The sequence below is a fragment of the Camelina sativa genome, chromosome 1, assembly GCF_030686135.1.
Source record: "Camelina sativa cultivar CO46 ecotype springtype chromosome 1, ASM3068613v1".
In the NCBI taxonomy this organism is placed as follows: Eukaryota; Viridiplantae; Streptophyta; class Magnoliopsida; order Brassicales; family Brassicaceae; genus Camelina; species Camelina sativa.
In genome coordinates this window covers 22,882,656-22,900,053 of record NC_141880.1, presented here as the reverse complement: position 1 = coordinate 22,900,053, position 17,398 = coordinate 22,882,656, and the positions used below count along the sequence as shown (strand labels likewise).

Here is a 17,398-nt window from a genome sequence, read left to right as displayed (position 1 = left end):
GGGAGAGTAAAGAGTATTTAAGCTCTGATTCACTCCAGACAGATGAATCTGACTCTTTTGTGGGTGGTGAATGAATGATGTATGGAATGATGACTTATGAATGAATGGATGTCAGGGTGTTTCAATTCCCCTTATGCAATTGTAGTATAAGAGGTGTCAATCCAATCTGAGTGTTTGTGAACAATCAAGATGTGCATATGAGTCTAAGTCAAGCCAGATGTAAAGGTTGTTTGTCACTAACAATCCTGTAATGAAAATGCAAAGTGCAGAAAGCAAACTACAAGAACTAAGAACTAAATGCAAATGAAACAGAATGATTATAATAGCAAGAACAGAAATAGAAACTATGTTGATAAAGAACTAATGCAAGACAAATAATGAACAGAAAGCTAAATGAATGCAACAGAAATAAAACAGGAATTAAACAGGACAATCACAAATCATAAACACAAGTTCTGGGGACGAATTCGAGCAGCACTCGACCGAGTGTAGGTCGAGTAAAGGGTCGAGCTAGACTAAACGTGAAAACAGAGCAACACAATAAAAACAGAGCAATGCAAAAACGAATCAAACAACAAGCAAGCAATGATATTTAGACTAAAATATTAATAAACAAAGAAGGCCTTGAGGAGGGATTCATGGGCTGAACTAATCATTGTGGTTATCTAACTTGGTCAACAAATCTCAAGCAAACTTTGAGCTAATCTCTAGACATACTATTCTAAGACATATTTAATCCACTCTCATGGCAAGAAACAATCAAACCTATGCATTTCTAGACTTGTTCTCACAAAGTAAAGAATCTACACAAGCAGGCATTAAGCAATACATCTCAAACCAAACAAGACCTCTAATCTCTTAGAAAGCCTAATGGTAAGCTCTAGATCAAGCCTTATCTAAGCTCCTTAAACATTGGTGTGATGCTAAGATGCTTGAAATCAAACCCTACCTTCTCAGATATAGGATCAGCATTAAGAACATCTAGCCTAGAAGAGATCTACAACAATCAAGCTTGACCAAATCAAATAAACCACAAGATCAACCCAGCCTAACCCATCCTCAAGGTCCTAAGCAAACTACTCACAAGAACACATGGTGAAATAAGTCAAAAACCCAGAAAATATTGAAACTTGCATTATTAGAAAGATGAAACAGAGATCTACAATATTGATGAAGAAATGAAACTCGAAATCTTAATATCTTGAAAGTTATGAAACCAACAAAATACAAGAATCTAGTCTTTCTTTCTTAAACAAGTACAAAATCTAAAAATAAAAGAAAGTGCAAAAGGAATAAATCTAAAAAAGGTAAAAACTAGGTTTTAGACTCTCTAAAAATCTGGACTCTTTGTGGCTGCAGGTGCAAGGGCCTTATATAGGAGATGAGGTGGAAGCCCTAAAAATACAAAAAGTCAAAGCAGTCAACGGCTCGGTCAACTCAACCAGTGCTCGGTCGAGTGGCTGGTCGAGCTGGCTTCTCTCGTGCATTCTCCACTCGGTCGAGTCCTTCTCAGCACACGGTCGAGTGACTGGTCGAGTGTGCGGTCGAGTTGGACTCTGGACCTTGATTCTTCAGCCTTAACTCTCTTGTTTTCTCCTCATGATTGCTTCACTTCTCCTCAGCATTGCTTTCATGCTCCTTAAGCTCCAAAATCACCTGTTTATACATGAAAAGATGCAAATGCAATGCAACTATACTCTAATGCATGATTAGTCCTAAAGCTACACAATAATGGCCTAAATGGATAGCAAAAGATGCAAAAGTTGTGAATAAACTAAGGGAAAACAAGGTAAAATATATGAACATCAACAGATCTCGCACTAGCTGGAGATTGGAACAACTTATACACGGTCAAATATTTAAACTCCTTGGAGTTTCTAGGCCTACCAAACCATCAAATCCTGTTGAAAGTCGGTGTACAAATAATGCTCCTGTGAAATCTAAACCTAAAAAAAGGGTTACGCAATGGAACGCAGCTCATTGTCACCAGACTCGAACAAAGGATAATAGAGAGAGAAATACTTACTGGTACCCATGTTGGTGAAAAAGTCCTCATCCCAAGGATTTTTTGTGTCTCCTAATGACAGCAAGCATCCTTTCACCTTATGAAGAAAGCAATTTCCAATAAGAGTCTCATACACAATGACGATTTTCAACACAAATTGTGACCAACTTAGATTGGCAAATTTGCACACTTAAGACAGCTCACAACACTCAATCGCGAATACTAAAAATTGTGGCTTATTCCATCGTTTGATCCTTTAGTTTTGTTTTATGGTGTTCTGAATTGTAGTTAAAAACAAACCAAACGACATCTATAATTAGCCACCGTTTTCTTTACTCGAAAAGGTTTGACGAAATGAATAAAGAAGACTTATTCTCAAAAATTGAACTAAAGTCCCACCACCAACATGAATCGGGATTTAAAAGAGTACAAGATAACCAAACTTGAAAAAACAAAAAGCCGATCAAACTTATCAACAAACTCTAAAACAACAATTAAGATTTGACTTCCCACCCCCCCCCCCCCCCCCCCCCCACTAACATGACGCTGACTAATGGCCAATATCACCGTAAATGCAATTAACAGAAGTAAATTCATCAATTAAAATATGAAACGACAAAGAGACCATAACTATAAAACAAGTACACTGGACACAACCAAAAGACATATTCCCACCACAAAAAAAAAAAAGAAGAGAAAAATGTCACGAAAAGGAAATTTATCAGTCTTAGAAAGCTTACCACAAGATATTCTTGGAGATATCATATCCAAAGTTGCAAAAGGTGGCCGTGAAGATGTTCTTCATCGCATGCAAGTTTCTCATGAACTAGCAATAGCCTGCCAAGATGAAAGAGTTGCTAAAAATCTCAACCTAAACCCAGTGGCCATGAATCCATTATCAACCTTAAACAACTATGAAGCAGTCATGGAGAGATGTCTACAAACTGGTAATGCTATAGCACATTATATTGAAGGCATAAAGGTGTGTTTCTACCACAACAACACAAACATCGGCCTCCATCATCTCCAAGCATCTGCTGAAGGTTTGTATGAAAAAGGCATTTATCTATATGGGATTCTCATGTTATGCAGGGGAGAAATGGAGAAAGGTAAACAATATCTGGATAAGCTAGAGTGGAAAAAATCAGCTACAAGATCTGATCGTTGTTGGAACAATGTCAATCTATCTCTCCAAGGCAACCATATCATTAAGAAACCATGCTACTTTCAATCAATTAGAGACAACAAACTAAATAAGATATGCAAGCTTAATGTTATGGATACAATATGCAAGAAGTGCTACTACTACAAACAAATGAACAAGTTTGTGAACCACCATTAAAAAAGATGTGAACGATATGTGACGACAATTTTAAGTGATTTCCTTTTACTTTTCAAAGCGTTGTTTAAAAATTATGTTTAATAATGAGAAGGCTAAATTAAAATATGCACAAAGCTGAGCTATATATTCTTCATAAAAATGCACGCCCATGGCAAAAAATACATAACTCCAAGTAAAAGTGAAAATGAAAAAGGTCTCGAGAAACTAAGGACATCTCAGCTTCTCCCAAAAAATTCCAGACTTAACATTAACAAATTTGTTCACTGGAACTACACTGAAAATTCCGAAATAGGTGTACCAAATGGGAAAAAATATCCACAGAGAAAACGAGTTTAGTCCTTAAAAATTAAAGGATTTGATGAAACTTCCCGTCTTTTTAAACCTGCCCTCCATTGAAATTAAAATTTTCGTTATTAAAATAAGGGAAAAACGTATTAACAAAATAAAAAGATTTTTAAAATAGTGTTTATTTTTACAAACTTCAAAAGTGACGAGTCGGGAATGAAATTACATCAACCTAGAAGGAGCTAAACTTAAAATTTGAAAACTTTTTTAAAAAATCGAGTCAAATGGCCCTAAAAGACGAGGAACATTTAGGCCCACGGCCTACTAACTAAACGCAAGGATTAGAAAAATACATAGCATGTCCAATTTAAAATATTTAGACTCGGATTGAACCATATAAAAATAAATAAACACTAATTAATGAACAATATTTCTGAAAGTTCTTAAAAAATTATATATGGAAATTACACCACTTAAACGGATCAGTTACAAAGATGCAAAAACAATAAAAGAAAAAAAATTAATACCCCGCTGCACCATTACACAAATATGAAACGACAACGAGTGCAAAACAATGTGGTTTAAACTTTACACAATCATAAAAAAAAATTATGGAGGACTCTTGAAAACAAGCAGCCCCTATCTATATATATAGCCTGGGTATAGTTTATACCTATACTAATATTCAAAAGTAAGAATTACAAACACAGAGTAAAAATGGCCAACAATCAAAATCGAGAGTATACCTTCTCATATGAAACTCTACCCACTTCCTTACAGAGCGTGAATGCAATATTCCTGACAATCAGAAGGCCACAGTCGAGAAAACAGCAAATCGAGATCCAGATACCTTACCCAAGTGATGGGCAGGAATCTACATTGGCAAGCTTCAGAGGTAATGTTCTATACCATCTAACATCCCATGATATACCAATGAACGAGGCAAGAATAAGGACAGGATGGTTTCTGCAACTTTTCAACGCAGTCAGAAGGACTAATATTCCAAGCACTAGGAATTTTCTTATAAACTTCACAGTTACAGATTACAGCTTCCAGCAAAACAACATCATCAACACAGAGATGGTCATTGCCAATCTACAAACATCAAAAAGACCACCAAGCAAAGCAAAGGAGGATAAAGACTGCGTAATTTGTTTGGAATCATTTAGAGGGGTTGATGAAATCAACACACTCAAATGTAACCATATCTACCACCATCAATGTATTATCACTTGGCTATATGCAACGACAAATCGTCCAATATGTAGGACAACAGATCTATAAGAAAAGAATTTAAAATAAACAATATACGCCTTCGTTACAAGTACATTGTCTTATTCTCTTCAAAAAAAACCTTTATCATTAGTAATTACACAATAGACAATCTAACAGGGGAAAAACATCCTTTCAAATAATTTTTAAAAAATAAAATAAAGAAATAAAGTTTAATTTAAACAGCAAATATATCTAAAATAAAGTCCTTTTAACGGAAAATAATATAATCCAAAAGTTCAAGTCCGTAATTAATTACCCCTACTTAAAAAGAGAAATATTTGGACAACAAATTAAGGCAAAAAAAACTTAAAAAACCCAGAACACACATTAAACAAATAAACAGAAAAAAAAAGTATAAAGAATAAGAGGGGTCAGACACACAAATTACACGAAAAAGGACAACAGAGGGAAACAAATAATACACTAAAAATTCAAATGAGGTCAAAAAATGTTTATACCAATCTTGAAAAATAATCCAACCACAATTCTTATTTGTTAAAAATATAAATAACAAATTGTATTCTCTGTAGGACATATATTCCATAGTAATTTCCTTAAAAAAGTTGTAAATGTCCGTAATTAAAAAACGTTAGAAAATATAAAAGGTTCAAAAACTAAAATCAAACTCCACTAAACCAAATTACACATCAATGAAGTCTTAAATTAATGATTAAGAAGGTAACCATCAGAACTCATAACGACGTCAATATCAAAGGTCCCAATTAAACCAAATAGTCACAAGTCGACATTAATATATTAAACACACACAAACGTAACTGCAACAAACATCGACTCTATAAAAGACGGAAGAAAAAATAGTAGCACAATTTACTCTCCAACTTCTGCAAAAATGTGACAAAACACACCCTACTCACTTGACGAACTTCCACATGATGTGCTTGGAGATATCATCTCAAGAGTTGCTCGGATTTCACAAAAAATGGTCAGGCATACTATGCTAGCATCACCAAACCTTGCAAAGGCAGTTCAAGATCATCGAGTTTACAAGAATATCAACCTAAGACCACTAGCAATGCATCCACTAGCAGCAATAAGCAAGTACCAAGATCTAATGGAAAAATGCATTGCAAATAGAAATATGGAGGCACACTACATCAAAGGAATCCAAGAGTATTTTAACAACAACAACATAGAATAAGGGTTGGAACAATTGAAAAAAGCAGCAGAAGATAATTATACAAATGGTATTTACCTTTATGGGATTGTCAAGTTGTGTAGGGGTGAAACTGATGAAGGCCAATTGTGGCTGGATAAACTAGGCTGGAAAGAAAACAAAGCAAAAGGTGATCAATGCTGGAAAAATAACAAGAAGTCCTTACACAAAATCAATGTGCAAAAACTACAATGCTACTTCACTACATTGAGAGAAGTTCAACCAACCATCATCTGTAGCCTCGCTGACATGGAAAATAGATGCCCTCATTGCTACTACTACCAACAAATGGTCAAATTTGTCTTCTTCTTTTAGCTAAACGATGGACAATATGGTTTATGAATGTTATCATCCTATCATAATGACCTATATTTCCAATGTAAGAGTTCTTTACAAGTTCTTTTATTCAAATGTTATGTCGATGTGTCCAATCTCAAACAATTGAAAATACAACAAAAAAGGAAACAGTTTATTAAAAACAATAGCGCATCAAAACAAGGGAATCAAGGAAATAAAAAGAAAAATTGAAGGAAACGAAACGAAAACAAAATAAACCTAATTTCGCACCTGTTGAGACATCTATGACCAAAAATTTTTAAAAAGGTAAGGGATGCCGACACTAGCAAAACCACAAAAGAGACGCTCAAAAAAGATTTGTAAATGAAATCCAACCAAAGCCAAGGCTCCCGAAAAGTAGCAAAAAACAGCAGACCCAGTAGTATATTAGAATCGATACATACGCAAACAGAAATCCACAAACAAAACAAAACAAAAAATCTCAAAAGAGCAAATCAGCACTCAGAGTAAATCCAGCCAAATACTGAAATGGTCCTAATGAAACTAAAATTACAACAACCTTCTTAAAATAGTCAATTACTTAATTAGAAAATGATATATACACATGGGAGAACCAATTAACACACACGGTCAAAGAACTAACCAGGAGAACACCAAACTATCCACCACCGATTCGAAGGCAAGACAAAAGCTTCCCAAAGATGCCAAAAAAAAATAAAGTTCTCTGTATCGACACAATGAATGCTTCAAAACGAAGAACGCCCATCAAAATAAGATCTACAAGCCTATTACTATCTTTTAGACCGAACTATTGATACACACCATTCCATCCAAGAACCGACATACGACAAAGAAGGAAAAACACAACTACAAGACACGGGCTATTTACCAAAATGACAAATTCATCCTCAAATCGATAAAACCCAATCTACACCCAAAACACCACTACCTTTAAAGGCCTAAACGAATTTTTGGGCCCAATCAATGTAAGGAAAAAATCTATATATATACGTAAACACCCAATGGTAGGTACATTAAAAACCTTATAAAAAATTACTAACTTACAAACTTTGTAACACAATCCCAAAAATAACAAACGTATAACAGGTAAACAAAATTCAAAAAAAAACAATTACATACAGAAATCAACTTATACATCATAATCTACAAATAACCAATTTAAATAACTGAAAAAAAAAAACAAATTTAAAAATAGACATAACTAATATAAAAAAAAATGTAAAACTAAACAGTAGATTATACTTAATGCGAAAATAACAAGGAAGAAAGCAAAAATGACCATTTTTAAAATAAAAAAAACACCAAAAAATAGCAACCAAGATATAAAGAGAAAATAACAAAACACTTTATAAATATCCACACAAAAAAACACATATCACACTCTAATCAAACTCCACCCCTAAGCACAGGACAAATACTAGACAATGAGAAACTAACAAAGAATAATACATTAATTACAACTAACAAAATGAAACATCCCATCCTGTTATTTTTTTTATTATAAATCTCTAGTGGTCCATACCCACTAGCAGCCTAGCAACACTCAACATCAGCGGATAACATAAACAATACAAAATTATTCCATTAGTAAATAATCCAAACCAACAAAGTCAAGAAGCAAACACCATCACCGTACAATGTTCTAATGACTCAACTTTAGCAACCAAACATTAGCTAGATGATAACTCTCTAATTAACATGTTTTTAGGTCCATATTTTACACTGTTCATACCTCTAACTTAGTATTTTTAGGTCATTTACTGTAGGAATTCACTTTTAGAGCATTTAGGGTGTTGCATTTCTGCATTTGCATATTTTGGATGAAAATATGTGCTAAAGAGCCAAAAATGGAGAAAAACAAGGAAAACTCGAGCATGTACCCAAAGGAGCCATCGAGCTGCAAGAACAAGTCCGAACCCCAACACGATCGAGGAGGATCCAAGAGCATGAAGAGCAACCCGAGGAGTAACCCGACTTCACCCTCGTGTACCCCATCGTGTAGATCATCGGGCAGGTCTGGGAAGCTAGGCCAAATGGGTTTCCATATATAAACCCCCTCTTCCCCTAGCTTGCAAAGGAGCACGCCGCAGACCCTCAAACCAGAGAGCGAGAGCCTATGTGAGAACTGAGCGACTCAACATTTTTCTTCTTGTTTTGCATTTTTATTTTGTAGTTTTCTTAGATTTCTATCCTTTACTTTCTCTAATCTACTCTATCTTTTAATACAATGTCATTTTCATTCATTTTGATTGCTTTGTTATTCGCTTCTATGTCCGAGTAGTGTAGTAAAGTTTCTAGGGATGGGATAGATGATTTTGTGTTCTTGATCGGTTATGATGCTTTAGTTGATTGTAAATGATTGATAGATTTCCTTCTAGATTGGTGCTCTTAATGCTGTTAACAGACCGAAAGGTTGAGATTAGATCTAGGGCGTTTACAAATGCTACAGGCCGAAAGGAGTAGATAAAATGCATGATTTAGTCACTGCTAGAGGTTTACTTAACTCTGAGTAACAAAATTAGATGAGTTTAAGTCTACTGACAATAATGAATCGTTCTTAATGCCTGCTTGTTCATATTGCTAGTGCGACAGTGTGGTAATGTGTTCAAGGTTGATTGTTGCTAGTGCGAAAGTATGGTGACAAGGTCTTAGAGGTTCATTGTCTAGGAAATAATTGCTTGAGGCATGTAAGGCATCCGTACTGGTCTAGAACACTTAGGATTCGATTACCCCCATCCTTAGGAACTTTCGTATTTTATTTATTTGCATTTCTTTCACTTACTCGACTACTTACCCAATCAGGTACACGATAACCTGTATCGAGTAATACCTCAAGCTTTTCATATCTCACTTGCATACTCGATCACCCCACTCGATCCTGTACTTGATTGCTTGCATCTAGTGCTTAGGTCGTGTGGTTTACTTGTTTATATTCTTTTACTTTGTTTATTGTAGGAATCATTAGACCAAAACCCTAATTGCTTGGCTTGACTTGCATTGTTCTGATCATATCTTTTCTGCTAGCAATATACAACCATTTGGATTGATAACCCTTTGTACTACATCTGCATAAGGGATTGATACCCTGGGTGAAAACCTGTCTATCAATTTGGCGCCGTTGCCATTTGGTTGTTTTACTTTTGCTACGTTTCGGATTTCAGTGCTTGCTAGATCAAGTTCGTTTGTTTATATTTGGTTTGGATACTGACTTGTTTCCTTTCGCATTGTTTGTTTTGAATCTCAGGTACAACCCGAGCACCCACCCAACCCTTCACTCGATCACCTGGAGCGAGTTAATCCTCGTGTACACACTCGGATACATACTTGTGCATGCAAACACGATCCAGAGGTAGCCAGAACCTGAGTCCTTTCATCGACAACATCGACAGACCTCGGCTACTCAGACAACAACAAGTTCAACAAGAACCATCAATCATTGAGGAGACAATGAATAATCAGAATGGTCCACCAGCTCCTCAAGCAAGGACCAATATAGGAGCAGAAGATGCTCCATCTACTCACACTCAAAGGAATGGCATTGTGCCACCAGCTGTGCAGAACAATAATTTTGAGATCAAGAGTAGTCTCATCCAGATGATACAGAGCAATAAGTTTCATGGATTGCCAATGGAGGACCCATTGGATCATCTGGATGAATTTGATAGGCTTTGTAGCCTCACTAAGATCAATGGAGTCAGTGAAGATGGATTCAAGCTCCGGCTTTTCCCATTCTCTTTGGGAGACAAAGCACGAATCTGGGAATCGTCATCATCGATAATCGTCCTCCATCATCACAAATTAACCATGAACACATCGACACCAAAACAAGTCATAGGGAAACACAAAAATCATAACAAACAAGGAAAAACAATACCTAAATCATAGAGAAACTCAAAGAACTCAGAAATCTCATGCTCAGATTAGCCATGGTCATGCACTCACCTTGAAAATGACGAATCTGAACCAAAAGCAAGAAAACAATCTCCACAGAAAAACCCAACATGTCCTCAAACCTGGATCTTCACTCCCAGAGTAGAAATCCCTCAAGAACGACACCAAAAACCCCCCAAACCTCACTGAAAAGCTTTCATTCCTTTTTCCACACTCAAAAATGACAAAGTGACTAAAGAAAGAGAAGGTGGCATCGAGTTTGGCTTAAATACTCGGCCCCTTAGGTTTTCCATCGAGTAAATCGCAACAAGCCAGAGATATAGAGTCAACCCGAACACAATCTGCGCAGTTTCATCGACCGTTGTAACCCCTGGCATCGATCGATGCACAAACCGGACGCTTCCGGTTCACATGAGTTGCAGTTTCACACAACTTATTAAGTGTACAAATGAATAATAATAGACGTATTAACCCGAACAGTTCATTTAGTTTTCTTTTATATATATATATATATATATATATATATATATATATATATATATTGATATACACATTTTATCTCTACAGTTGATATAGATATAATATACTAAATATGAGTGAAATATAAATATTTATATATTTGTATCTCTATACACTAAGGGTCTGATTGGTGACCACGTTTAAACGAGGCGGTTAAAAAAATTTTAGTTGTTGTAAAGAAGGCGGTTAAAAAGTAAGAGGTTAAAAATACCGGATGAAAAAGATAGTACGGTTAAAGAGAGGGGTTGAGTATTTAGCTTGATTGGTAACATTATAGCGGTTGAATAGTATAAATTATAATAAATAGTATTAAAAATAATTTAGTTAGAAAATGAAAAATATAGAGTAAAATATTTTTTTATCTAATTCATAATATGAATATAGTTAAATAAAGCATCATAATACAATCTACTTAGCATGCTAAATGATTTTAAATCTTCATTATGAGATTAACAAAATTCTAAATATTTATTTTATAACAAAGTATTCAGATATCACATGCATGATCGTCCATTTAAAAATACATGTTATTATTAAAATCACAATCTTGACTTAATTACAAACAAAAACTTCAAATTTTGATATATATATATATATATATATATAAGTATTTCATGTATATTAAAAACTAATTTTTGAGCAAAAGGGAACTGTTTTTTGTACTCGACGAACTTGTATTATGACAATGGCTTTGTAGGAAGCACATACATATTATATTCACTATTCTTTTCTCTTTTTCTTAGATAAAAAAAAATTTATGTCAAAAAAAACAATGAGTAACATGACATAATAAAAACTGTTTAACCGTTTATACAAAACCAAACGTTGGTTTCTCCAAGTGATTGGAGTTGGTGTTTGCAATCATCAAAATTAAGTTTAACTACTTTCTCCAAACTCTTTTTCCAACGAAGATTTCCAACCGCTCTCTTCAAATGATGTCTTGATTCGAGAATATTGGAGTGGTTCGTTTGCAAACGACTTTAATTAGTGTAACCAATCAGAGCCTTAAATGAGTTATAGATGCTCGTTTGTGTAATTATCTTTTTGTAATTTCACCCTATTATACTACAGTATACCTCATTTTCTCGTTTATCTCACATCTCATATATTATAAATGCATATATTTTTCTAATTTTAAATAGTAAATTTATTAAAATTTTAATTAAATTTTTTGAAAATATTATTTTGCAAAAAAGCCATTTATTAATTGCAAGTCAAAAACGAAATAATCAAATAATGTATCCGGTTGACAAAAAACATCACTAGTTTCTGTTGGAGTAAGCTTGATTTAGCTTAGAGCTTAAGAAAAGTATATTTAGAAGAAAGCTAAATATATATATTTGTGTCTTAGGAGATATCTAAGTTAGTTTTTCCTATTTGGATTAGGAAATATTGTCTAAGGTTTTCATATAAAAGGAGATGCAAAGTTATTGCATAAGACGTGATTTTTAGAGAAAGATATTGTTTTGTAAGCTTTAGTTTTTGAGTCAGTTTTCTAGAGTAATAAAAGAGAGAGTCTTTTATATTTTTATGATCTTTGTTCTAAAGTTCTTATTCAATAATTGGTATCAGAGGAATATTGAATTAAGAACTTTGTCTATTCAAAATCATGAGTGAAATCGTTACCACAAAACCTAAAGAAGAAGTTGTGATATCTAAGGAAGGGAGTTCCTCATCAATACAATGTCCGATGCTCAACGCCACCAATTACACGGTATGGTCTATGCGCATGAGGATAGCTCTTAGAGTGCACAAGGTGTTGGAAGCCATCGAACCAGGAGCAACCGATGGAGAAAAGGAAGACATGGCCAGAGCACTTTTATTTCAATCTATCGCGGAAGCTTTACTCTTACAAGTCGGAAACCTTGACACCTCCAAAGCTGTTTGGGACGCGATAAAATCAAGATACGTTGGAGCAGATCATGTGAAGGAAGCAAGACTACAGACGCTGTTAGCTGAGTTCGATAGGATGAAGATGAAAGATATCTGACACCATCGACATATTCGCTGGAAAACTCACAGAATTATCCACACAATCAGCGGCTTTGGGAGAGTATATTGAAGCACCAAAACTTGTGAAGAAATTTCTTATGAGCTTACCTCGGAGAAATTATATCCATATCATTCCAGCGCTTGAGCAGGTCCTTGATCTAAACACCACAAGCTTTGAAGACATTGTGGGAAGGCTAAAAGTATATGAAGAAAGAATTCGGGAAGAAGAAGAATATCAACCCAATGATCAAGGAAAGCTTCTTTATGCTAATATGGATTCACAATCTTACCAAGGGAACTATGTCTCAGGAAGAGGAAGAGGTCAAGGCGGAAGATTCGTTGGTCGAGGTCGCTTCGGGAATCAACAGAATGGAGGGTATAGACAAGACCGAGACAAGTCCAATGTGGTGTGTTATCGTTGTGATAAAACAGGACACTATGCATCAAACTGTCCTGATAGGTTACTCAAACTTCAAGAAGCACAAGTGGGGGTAGAAGATGATACTAAAGAGACTGACGAGTTAATGATGTATGAAGTTGTCTTTCTTAACGAACAAAAGGTGCAACCACACATGTTCGAAACACAAACAGATGGTTCTAATGTCTAGGAATAGCACTTACTTCTCTAAGATTGACGAGACGGTCACGGGAAAAGTAAGATTTGGAGATGACTCACGAATAGATATAAAAGGAAAAGGCTCAATCCTGTTTGTGAGCAAGAATGGTGACAAGAAGATACTAGCTGACGTTTACTTTATACCCGACCTGAAGAGCAATATCATAAGTCTTGGACAGGCTACTGAATCGGGATGTGAAGTTAGGATGAGAGACAACTATCTTACTCTTTATGATCGCAGCGGAAATCTACTGGTAAGAGCTAATAGATCAAGAAACCGACTTTACAAAGTGGTCATGGAGGTTGTTGAGACTAATCGGTGTTTACAAGTGATGGAGCTAAATGATTCCACAAGGTGGCATGCACGGTTGGGCCATATTGGTCTAGAAACAATGAGAATGATGATCAAGAAAGAACTTGTTGCTGGCATACCAAATGTTTCAATCGAAAAGGAAATGTGTGCTTCCAAAAACAAACTAGACAAGTCTTTCCACAAGCTACAACATATCGTGCATCTAAAGTACTTGACCTAGTACACGGAGATCTGTGTGGACCCATCAAACCATCTACAGCAGCAAGAAACAGGTACATCTTTGTTCTGATTGATGATCATTCACGCTATATGTGGTCGCTGCTGTTAAAAGAGAAGAGTGATGCACTTGAAAGGTTTAAAAGGTTTAAGAAGCTGGTTGAACAAGAAACTGGAACTACTATTAAGGTGTTTCGATCGGATAGAGGAGGAGAGTTCATGTCTCAAGAGTTTCAAGATTTTTGCGCTAACTCGGGTATCACAAGACATCTCACAGCACCATACACCCCTCAGCAAAACGGAGTGGTCGAACGCCGAAACAGAATACTACTAGAAATGACGAGGAGCATTATGAAGCACATGAAGATACCGAATTACCTGTGGGGAGAAGCAGTGAGACATGCAACTTACATCATTAATCGAGTATCAACGAGAGCTTTAAATCTGCAGACTCCATATGAGATGTTCAAGGGAAAGAAACCAAATGTAGATCATCTTCGAGTTTTTGGGTGTTTGTGTTATGCAAAAGTTGAAGCACCACATCTTAAAAAACTCGATGATCGATCTCGGGTATTGATACACCTTGGAATAGAATCGGGATCGAAAGCTTATCGGTTATTGGATCCCTCGTCACGGAAAATAGTGGTCAGTCGAGATGCTCTGTTCGATGAAAACAAAAGCTGGGTGTGGAATAATCGTGAAGACGAAGCTAGTATTGAGGTTGGAACGTTTAAGTTGAGCACTGAAGGATCTCTAAATCCTGAAAGTGGAGAAGAAACAGAGCAAAACAGAGCCGAAGAAGAAACTGGTGGAGAAACAGAGGTTGTTCATGAAGGAGACGATGAAGAAAATGATTTTGCTGATGATTTTGTGCGCAATGAAACAAAGGTTGTTCAAGAACAAGACCAGCCACAACCACGAGCACGATTATCAATGAGACAAAAGACGAGACCGAAGTATTTGGACGACTATATCTTACTCGCTGGAGTTGAGAGCGAACGTCTTCTAATGGTGATAGACGGAGACCATGGGATTTTAATGAGGCAAAAGAGTCAGAAGCTTGGAAGAGCGCATGTGATGATGAGATTGAGTCGATTACAAAGAACAAGACATGGGATTTGGTTGATATTCCACTTGGAGTAAAACCAATTGGGTTAAAATGGGTTTTTAAACTCAAACGTAACTCCGACGGAAGTATCAACAAACACAAGGCAAGACTCGTAGCTAAAGGGTATGTGCAGAAACATGGAGTTGACTTTGATGAGGTATTTTCCCCTGTAGCACGCATAGAAACGGTACGACTTATCATCGCACTAGCAGCCTCCAAGGGATGGGAAATACATCACTTAGATGTGAAAACTTCATTCCTGCATGGAGAATTAAAGGAGACATTGTTTGTTAATCAGCATGAAGGATATGTTGTCAAAGGATTTGAGCACAAGGTGTGTAAACTGAATAAAGCACTCTATGGATTAAAGCAGGCTCCAAGGGCATGGAACAACAAGCTAAACATGATTCTGAGAGAACTAAACTTTGTTAAATGCTCAAAGGATCCTTCTCTATACCAAAAAGAAGAAGAGGGACATCTCCTTGTTTTAGTAGTGTATGTGGATGATCTTCTAGTGACAGGTTCGAATCTAAGCATAATTGTTGAGTTCAAAAGGAGAATATCCTCAAAATTTGAGATGAGCGATCTTGGTAGATTGAATTATTACCTTGGCATTGAAGTTCAGCAACAAGAAGATGGGATTGCTCTGAAACAAGAAAGGTATGCAACAAAGATCTTAAAGGAAGCTGGTATGGATGAGTGCAATTGTGTTCACATGCCAATGGATTCTGGGTTAAAACTGTCGAAAGCACAAGAGGAGCTAAGTATTGACGAGAAAGAGTTTAGAAGGAACATTGGTTGCCTTAGATGCCTGCTTCACACACGACCAGATCTTTCTTATTGTGTTGGGATGCTCAGCAGATACATGCATGAGCCCAAACAATCTCATGGAGCAGCCTTGAAGCAAGTTTTAAGGTATTTGCGAGGTACCACTTCTCTTGGTTTTTTTTTATACTCGAGAAAGCAAGACGTGTTTACTTGGGTATACCGATAGCAGCCATAATGTGGATGAAGCCAGTGGAAAAAGTACAACGGTCATATGTTTTATCTTGGTAATAATTCTATTACTTGGTGTACACAAAAACAAGACACAATTGCAATTTCTTCTTGTGAGGCGGAGTTTATGGCTGTCACCGAAGCTGCAAAACAAGACATTTGGCTTCACGACTTGCTCAGTGAAGTTACTGGATCTCCTAGTGAGAAAGTTATCTTCCTAATGGACAACAAATCTGCAATAGCTCTTACGAAGAATCCGGTATTTCATGGGAGGAGCAAACACATACATAGAAGGTACCATTTTATAAGAGAGTGTGTTGAAAATGAATAGATTTAAGTGGTACATGTCCACGTTTAAAGAAATGAGAGATTTCATTGGAGTTCAAGACTTGAAGAAGGATGACTTCAAGCTTAGGAGGGAGAATGTTGGAGTAAGCTTGATTTAGCTTAGAGTTTAACAAAAGTATATTTAGAAGAAAGCTAAATATACATATTTGTGTCTTAGGAGATATCTAAGTTAGTTTTTCCTATTTGGATTAGGAAATATTGTCCAAGGTTTTAATATAAAAGGAGATGCTGAGTTATTGCATAAGATGTGATTTTTAGAGAAAGAGATTGTTTTGTAACCTTTAGTTTTTGAGTCAGTTTTCTAGAGCAATAAAAGAGAGTCTTTTATATTTTTACCATCTTTGTTCTAAAGTTCTTATTCAATAGTTTTATATGGTTTTGACCATCATTAAGAAAATGGAGAGTGAGTTTTTTTCTGGTAATTCTAACCGAATCTGATAACAAACCGTACTACACCATCCTTACGTGAATCAAAAATTCAAAATCAAACAATTACTGTTTATTTCTAGTCATATCTTTTGTCAATCACGGTTGACTTTGACCATAATTTCTTTTTAAATCGAGATATTATGTCATTACTGTCTTGATATTAACATGAATACTAAAAACCCTAATAGAGTATGCATCTCCATCAAAGCTAGACATTGGGCTTGGTCTAGTTAGCTAAGGGTTTGGGATGATGTCACACTAACTCGGGACTTGTCATATGGTCATACTGCATATCTAAAAGTAATATGCCGTCACAATTACAAAGCACATGAAAGTGTAGAAGCTTCCATTTTAAACAGCCCCAGGAGTCTCCACTCCAACACGAACTGTTTCGCGTTTTATGCATGCAAGCTATTTAAATTAAACATAGAGAACCTAGAACAAGATAAGCAATTAAGCATGTGAAAGGCGGAGACTAAAAAGAAACTGATATATACCAAATCATGTGAATTTGAAGACAAAGAGTAAGTGAGGCATATAGGTAGAGGTTGGGTTAAAGACAGGTACCACC

At 35.8% G+C, this 17,398-nt stretch overlaps 1 long non-coding RNA gene across 1 annotated transcript; it reads right to left on the bottom strand.

Moving 5' to 3' along the window:
• Positions 1-1,119: 1,119 nt before the first annotated feature.
• LOC147950210 (uncharacterized) lies at positions 1,120-4,453 on the bottom strand. The gene is made up of 3 exons (XR_015596270.1): positions 4,379-4,453; positions 2,746-2,842; positions 1,120-2,102 (listed from the first exon to the last, which is right to left on the bottom strand). It is a non-coding gene; the product is annotated as an uncharacterized LOC147950210 (long non-coding RNA).
• Positions 4,454-17,398: the final 12,945 nt, after the last annotated feature.